The 6,529-nt window shown below is 37.2% G+C and overlaps 2 non-coding genes across 2 annotated transcripts; both read left to right on the forward strand.

Moving 5' to 3' along the window:
- The first annotated feature begins 5,352 nt into the window (after positions 1 to 5,352).
- On the forward strand, positions 5,353 to 5,471 carry LOC145677810 (5S ribosomal RNA). Its single transcript, XR_014130029.1, has one exon. It is a non-coding gene; the product is annotated as a 5S ribosomal RNA (ribosomal RNA).
- A 177-nt stretch (positions 5,472 to 5,648) lies between these two features.
- LOC145677808 (5S ribosomal RNA) lies at positions 5,649 to 5,767 on the forward strand. The gene has a single exon (XR_014130027.1). It is a non-coding gene; the product is annotated as a 5S ribosomal RNA (ribosomal RNA).
- The last annotated feature ends 762 nt before the right edge of the window (positions 5,768 to 6,529 follow it).

A 6,529-nucleotide genomic window follows, 5' to 3' on the forward strand; every position in this document is an offset into this window, starting at 1 on the left:
GCAGTGGCTTTGGATCGCCTGTGATAAGGTAAGGCATTTGCTATTTTAATTAACGCATTTTATATACTGTAATCCTAATTATTTTTATGTGAATGTGCTTACTACTTGTGTATTCAGTGGGACCGATGTTTTAATATGTATGGTCAAGCAGTGTCGAGCCTGGTCAGTGTGTGGATAGGTGACCATTTTTTGTAAATCGATAACATTTAACTTTGTAAACACGGATGAAGTAGAAGTATATTTATTTTATTTTTTACCTCAAATATGTAGGACACTTCTCCTTTGTACATCAATTATTATTATTAGTTCAACTTGTTTACAAGTTAAATGAAAAGAATAGTCGTTATCGTGTGATGATTGTGCTCATTAGGCTAAAGAAGACTCGTGATAAGAAAGAAAAGAAGAACGGTGCTCAAGTTTCGTCACAGCATATTCTCAAAAATTTACAGGCAAAATTCAGTGTTCTGCATGAAAAGGCATATTTGTACGAAAAAAAAAAAAATTCTGCAGACGACAGAATTAAATAAAGTAATACACATGTATTTTAGAGTTACTGGTGTAAAATCATTACAAGTGCTTTGCCAGGTGGCCAATAAAAAGCACGAATACTATTTAAGGGAGCCAAAACAGGAGAAAGCTGGGGGCCTGAGCGATAGCAAGAATGTGCGTCCAAAGTGAACAGGAGCGAAGGCGACGCGGGTATACGTATAAGCAAGGGTAGTGGAAACCAGTTAGTTTTCGAGTTTCAATAGCACTTGTCATGCATCCATACTAGTAGCGCCCCGCTTGTAAACATTAAGTACACTATGCAAGAATACACCGCCGGTGGAAAATAGTACCTAATACAGTTATCTTTCATATATACTGACTTATTTTACAGTAGTAACCCAACACTAGTAAACGTAAAATAAAAGTGTATAACTTTATATTTAATTCTATCGCCTGGCTTAGTTTTTCACCTGTAAGATGTACTTATTTAGAGCAAGTTTCTTAACTAGCAAATTAAACCGAGAACCACAGCAACCATATATATATTCTTATGATGTACTTTTCTTTGAGTGGTGTTCTCTGTCTATTGAATAACATTTTCTCAGTTTAATGCTAGCAAAAAACAAAACAAAATCAAAGTGTTTCTATATAAATTTAGTTCACCGTGTTGTAATATCACATGGAATTGAAAAACGAATAGTCGAACCTCTGCTATCTCGATCAAACTTCTCAGGATGATATACTGACTTACCGCAGAAGTTCGACTGAATACGTTTCTCAGTTCCATGGGAGAACCTGGAGAAGCAAAAGCCTGCGCAACGGAAAATACTAAATAAACTTGTAGAGCAGGTCAAGATGTATCATCATGCCAAGTTTCATTCAGATCAGAGAAGTTTGGCTGCAGCCATTTTCATTACAAAGCACAAAATGGATGGTCCCTAACCTCGAGAATCTTCACAATTGTCGACGAGTTGAACTGCACTCATCTGATCAAAATCAAACTTAAAATGACAGTTCACTTTCAACTGTTAAATAATATGATATGCAGGCTTCTGCTTTCCTAGTTACAGTCTATCCACTGTGGTATGCATATTAGTACAAATGTGAGAGTGCATATTTATTAAAGATTTGCTTCAAAAAGCGATGAAAGACATAGGCATTGCCGCGGGCGGTGATAACAAGATGCCGGAAAACGAACAAGCAGAAAGAATATGGGCTGAAGAAGTGTAAACGACGACGCGGCGGCCCGTAAAGGTGTTGCCGTCCTATTAAATGAATAATATCAAAAGAAAGAAAAAAAAAGTAAAAAATTTCGCGCTCGTAATCAAGACAGAAAGCAACTAAAGGAAATCTTTGTTTTACGTCCCACGTTATGCCGCTTAGGCTAAAAGAGGCGCTGATTATGAGAAATGATTGAAATGGTGGTGGAATGAAGAAAGTGGGAGGAAACGGGAGAACCCCGCGGTAACCCACCGCACATAGTTTTTGTCCACCATAAAGTTAACTTGGCGGGGGCTCAAGACAGAAAGACGGTTGGAAAAACAAATAAACGATGTTGCATCCCGTAAAAATGTTCGCGACCTATGAAATCAATATTTTTTCTTAAAGAAAAAAAAGAATTAAAAAGAGAAAAAAAGGTCAAAATTTCGCGCTCGCTTCGCTCGCGATCAGCAGAGAAAAGAGGACGTGACGCACCCCTAAAAGTGTTGGCGACCGATTGAATAAATATTGTGGGTAAAAAAAAAAAAAAAAAAAAAAAAAAGTCAAAAATTTCGCGCTCGCTTCGCTCGCGATCAGCACAGAAAGAAGGACGTGACGCGCCCCTAAAGGTGTTGGCAACCGATTCAATACATATTGTCGGTAAAAAAAAAAAAAAAAAAAAAAAAAAAAAAAAAAAAAACGCTCGCTTCGCTCGCGATCGACATGAAAAAGGCAACGACGTGACGCCCCGTAAAATTGTCGGCGACCTATTCAATCAATATATTCGGTTGAAAAACAAAGTCAAAAGTTTCCCAATCGCTTCCCTCCCGATCGACATAAAAAAAAAGGCAACCCCTTCACCTCTCCTTATGCATTCATCAGTAAACATACAACCATAGATCACAATACCACTCACATCACCTATCAGTTCTCCACGTCCATCAAGATCCAATCATCGCCCTGGCCCTTTATGATGATACACAACATTACATGTTATTGTGTGCATTGCCCCGCGTTACAATACATGACCAAAAAAAAGAGAAAAAGAGCTGCACTGCCTTCAGTGTAGACATGTTCGTATTCGTAGAAAATGATTTTAGGTACACGATAGTACAGTAATCTATCTTCACATGCTTCAGATGTGAACGATACCTACACATGAAGAGGGCTCCCGAGGTTTCCTTTTCCAATAGGATGGAGCTCCACCACACTTGCAGAATGACGAGAAGTTATGTTAATAAATATATCCCAGAGTGTTTCGTAACTCGCCCTTGGTCCTAATGATGAAGCGTTCTTCAGATGGCCCCGATGTCTCCACACATGATACTATGCGACTTCTTTTCACGAGGCTCTCAAAGATCACGTTTGTGTCCTAACATTCTCTGCAGATATGACACAGCTGCGATAGCGGATCACAGAAGCCTTTCCTCTCCTTACAAGAGACGTGTTCATTCGAGTATGTGAGTAATTCGACTATCGATTAAATATCTCCCGTGTCACGATAGTAGTCACTTTCAATTCTTCTAACGAAGGTAAGAAAAAATGCTATACAAACTTCCTTTCGGTATATAAAGGATTAGGGGCCCAGAGAATATTTTCTTTCAAGAGGATACATTCTTTTTCGAACACCCTGTATATAGATCCTCTAATTATAACTGCAAACAAAATGTTGATTTTGCAATTGCTTCCATGAGAGAATATTCTGTGCACTTTCTTTCTGAAGGGCCGGGCCTAAACGTTTTCCTTAATCATTAAATTTAGTAGTTATCTACAATTACATAGTTTTCCATTGTTCTCAAAATAAAGATTTTTCTCTATGAATTGTTGAATGTTGCTAGGGATATTGAAGTAATTCTTTTTAGTGTTTTTTTCTTTACAATAATGTACTGAACGCCTGCATTAAGGAAGTTCGTGTGTCCATCTTGCAAAATGTTTCGTCTTTTTTCATGCCCACTAAGGTAAATATTCATTTTGCTCTTTTCTCTGTATGCAAACCACATTTCTTAAAGGCAACATTTTCATACAAATGTAGTACTAAAAACTTCTAATTGGCAACATCTGGGCTGCGAAGAGGAAAAAGAAAGAAATCTCGTACGTATTCGCGCGCAATTCGGAATTAGCCAATGAAAAGCACAAAAGCGGCCACCATCTCTCTCTCTTTCTTATTAACGGTTTTGTACTTTCTGCAGTTCTATCAGTGCTGCTAACCTCTTACTATATCATTGAATATGTATGTTTAGATATATATATATATATATATATATATATATATATTTTTTTTTTTACAAAAAATCATACTACTACGGAATAATATTAAATGCCTTTAAACCCTCATTTCTGTTTGCACTTTCTGTTACACTACCTTCCCCGAACTTCTTTCAAGTTATTAAGTGCAGAACGGGGAGTTATACATATTTACTTGCGCTTTGACAATATCTGCACATTGTGTAATAATAGGAGACGTATAAAATAAAACTATATACTAATACGTATATATATATATATATATATATATATATATATATATATATATACAGTACACATTCCACTATCCGAGGCTTTCCTTTTCTTTTCTTGCTGACGATAAATTACGCTTTTAGAAATGTTGTCTGAAAACAATAAGAATATGTGCAAAAAATACAATCAGAGGTAGAGGTCTTTAACAGGAAATAAGCAAGGGAGTTGAAAAATTTTTTATGCATGTAAAAAATATAGACATGAACCAACTTGTGAAATAAAAAGACCAGAAAACTACTCTTTCTAAATTATGTGTAAACTTTTTACCGAAAACGAAAGTTGCACGAAAGACTTTTTGTCCGTTTTTTGGCCTCCGGTGCTTGGGGTCCCTGATTCAATCCCAGCTCGTGCCGTGTGAACTTTGTCGTGCATAAAGACCGTGCTCATGGGTTTTCTCGGGTTTCTCCCGTTTCCTCCCACTTTCTTCATTCAGTACTCATCATCACCGTCTCCTTTAGCGTAACCGGTATAAGTATGCGACGTAAATCTAAATATTTCATTTCATTTCCCTTTTCTGCTCATACTGCTGATTATGCGCGATTATGCCAACATCCAACTCCGCGGATAATCGTGCGATTACTGTATATACAACTAATACAGATACAACTAATTATATTATCAGTTACAGTATCGGTTTTTATTTACTAATTTGCCTCACTTTATTTGCATCCCTGCAGTAAATAATTCTTATCGATAATAGTTAAAATGTATATTACATTTTAGTGCTTCACGACTGAATGATCATCTGCCTTACGTTATCTCGCAGCTGAAGAGAATGCTACACTGAAAACTACCTTGCGTTATAAAGGGTAAGTGAAACATATCTTAAAAATATCTTTCATACATTTCATTGTGTACATTAAAGAATGTAAGTTTGCCTTTTTCCTGTAATCAATACTTAATAAAGGATTTATTTTTATTTATTTATATACAATTTCATACGTGGTTCGTGATAGTAAACTCGATAGGACACAGTGGCACTATGAACATCCGAATCACTCATCATTCGAACATTCAAATATTTATTCGAATATTAGTATATTCCAAGTAATGTTAACGACGTTAATATGCTTGCCTTTATAGTTAATAATGTCAATTCTTACTTAAAACATACTTCCTTAACAGGACATTGAAGAAAAGGTAGTTGCCAACGGCCATACCATGCTGAATATACCGGTTCTCGTCCGATCACCGAAGTCAAGCAGCATCGGGCCTGGTCAGTACTTGGATGGGTGACCGCCTGGGAACACCAGGTGCTGTTGGTATACTTTTTCTAATTTTGTTTTTCACAAAGACGAATATTCTCACATCGTTCACCACGATAATTTCGTAATCATGCATTACTTAAAACAATTAGCAACGCTTTCCACGCGCTGGTCTTTTTGAGTATTCACCGACAAACCTACGTAGCTACAATAACTCACTCGAAGCCATATGCATTCGCCAACGGCCATACCATGCTGAATATACCGGTTCTCGTCCGATCACCGAAGTCAAGCAGCATCGGGCCTGGTCAGTACTTGGATGGGTGACCGCCTGGGAACACCAGGTGCTGTTGGCATCTCTTTTTCAAATTTCATTATCCTTCAAGTACGAAAATACTAGAAACATTAATTTTATAGTACTTTCAAGAGATAATTTATCAACATTATTTCATAGCGATTAATCGATATTCTAAGCGTTATACCCACTATTTCTTACACTAACAGCCTGTTTATTTGCACGGCACATTAAAATAACCTGATTTCCGATCCGTGTGCACCTACTACTATACTTAACACGGAATGTATTACCACTTTTTAAAAGTAAATTATTATGACTAAGTGTAGATCTCCGGCGAGTAAATGCCTTTCGTATACAAGCACGACACATCTCCGCTATGTGCTTTACTTTTTTACTAACAGCATATAGAAATTGGATTTCAACGTGTTTCTACATAACAGAATGAAGCAAATTTCGTGATTTAACTCTTTCGAATAATGTGTTGGTCCTGACAAGGACCGTTTGAAATGAAAAATCTTGAAGAAGATTTTTACTTAGAGCTTGTGTACTTGGTAACAGCCTTCGTACCCTCACTTACAGCGTGCTTGGCAAGTTCACCAGGCAAAAGAAGGCGCACAGCTGTTTGGATTTCCCGGCTGGTGATAGTTGACCGCTTATTGTAATGGGCCAAACGAGAAGCTTCAGCAGCAATACGCTCGAAGATGTCATTAACAAAGCTGTTCATGATACTCATAGCTTTGCTAGATATGCCAGTGTCAGGATGCACTTGCTTCAAAACTTTGTAGATGTAAATGGCATAGCTCTCCTTCCTCCTCCTCTT

This window comes from Thermobia domestica, unplaced genomic scaffold (assembly GCF_964235325.1).
Source record: "Thermobia domestica unplaced genomic scaffold, izTheDome1.hap1.1 HAP1_SCAFFOLD_1392, whole genome shotgun sequence".
In the NCBI taxonomy this organism is placed as follows: Eukaryota; Metazoa; Arthropoda; class Insecta; order Zygentoma; family Lepismatidae; genus Thermobia; species Thermobia domestica.